The sequence below is a fragment of the Ochotona curzoniae genome, unplaced genomic scaffold (assembly GCF_017591425.1).
Source record: "Ochotona curzoniae isolate NIBS_2020 unplaced genomic scaffold, NIBS_Ocur_1.0 contig_4645, whole genome shotgun sequence".
Taxonomy (NCBI): domain Eukaryota; kingdom Metazoa; phylum Chordata; class Mammalia; order Lagomorpha; family Ochotonidae; genus Ochotona; species Ochotona curzoniae.
The window spans coordinates 2,076,735-2,078,026 of NW_024466353.1; the positions used below are offsets into that span (position 1 = coordinate 2,076,735).

A 1,292-nucleotide genomic window follows, 5' to 3' on the forward strand; every position below is an offset into this window, starting at 1 on the left:
TGTCTAAGTTCCATCTTCCATCTTAGCCTTTTTCTGACAAGCCATGCATCAAGATTTACTGTTGTATTATTTCACTTAGGTGACACTTATGCCTAAAGTAAAACTAAGGTCATTCTTTTTACCTTGTATTTTTATTTAAAAAAATATATATACTCATTAACTTTTAGTAACTTCTCACAACATTGTATTCCTCCAAACTTGCCCACAAAATTCTAGTTGTGTGTTTTTCTTTTTTTGTGCCCAAACAGTGATGTGAACATGTCGAATGACTTACTGGTTCATCTGGCATAAGTGACTGAAAGCTTGAATGCTTATCTGAACTTTATCTGAACTATCCCGAGTTTTCTTGGGTCTATAAAATTGGAACTGAAATCTCATGGAAACTGGCTCTCTTAAGAAATTTTTGGTGAGCCAGAAGTCCTATGAGAGCAGCCTTTCCCGTGGTGTTTTGGCAATTTTTACTTTGGCCCCAGAGAGAACCAGGAAGTTCAGAGGTGAATGAGAATGAAAAATAATAAAATGGTAACTGATCTTTTTTTTTTGTTGTTATTGTTGTTACTTCGGAAAGCTCAGCTGAATATTCTTTTAAGAACATGATGTTGAGTCATCTCAGCAATCCCAGGCCTTGTAACATACGGAAAGAAAGATTTGGGACACAGTGAGCAACTGAACCCATCTATGACAAAGAAGGAAATTACAATGTACCATTTTCTCATGTATTCCACACTGTTTTATTGAAGCACCTTTTTGAGATGTACACATTCTATAAAATCATTAGTTACATTGTGGTGTTGGTTGAAAATCACACTGACCATGACCATGACCGTGGGTGAGACTTAACCCTCTGAGATTCCAGGGATGTCAGTGTGATTCCCATTGCTTCCATGTGGGTAAGTGAAAAAAGTGACAAGTGAAAAAAAAAACACATTGATTTCATTGTCACTAGCCCTCCTGTGGCATATATTTTAAAGAGTGAATGTCAACTTTTTATGCCATTCTTCACTTAGAGTTTAGCAGAAGTTTGCACCGTAAGGATTACTGGATTGCTCTGTAACCCAGGTCCTATTGGTAAGCAAATTCCTCTAGGAGGAGCATTTCCTACAGGGACAACAGAGCATTCAGTGTTGTGTTCCTATCCAGCTCTGCCGGTAATGTCGTTGTGCACCAGGATTCTCGTCAGGTGTTAAAGCTATGAATGACTTTGCTCTCGCTGGCTCTTCACCAGGTTGTAAAGGGGAAGTCTTGATGACTTTGTCTCCTACTGACTTCCCTCCAGTTACCACCAACAGCAT

The 1,292-nt window shown here is 38.6% G+C and overlaps 1 non-coding gene across 1 annotated transcript; it reads left to right on the plus strand.

Annotated features, from left to right (window-relative positions):
• Positions 1–790: 790 nt before the first annotated feature.
• LOC121161165 lies at positions 791–912 on the plus strand. The gene has a single exon (XR_005884648.1). It is a non-coding gene; the product is annotated as a small nucleolar RNA ACA64 (small nucleolar RNA).
• Positions 913–1,292: the final 380 nt, after the last annotated feature.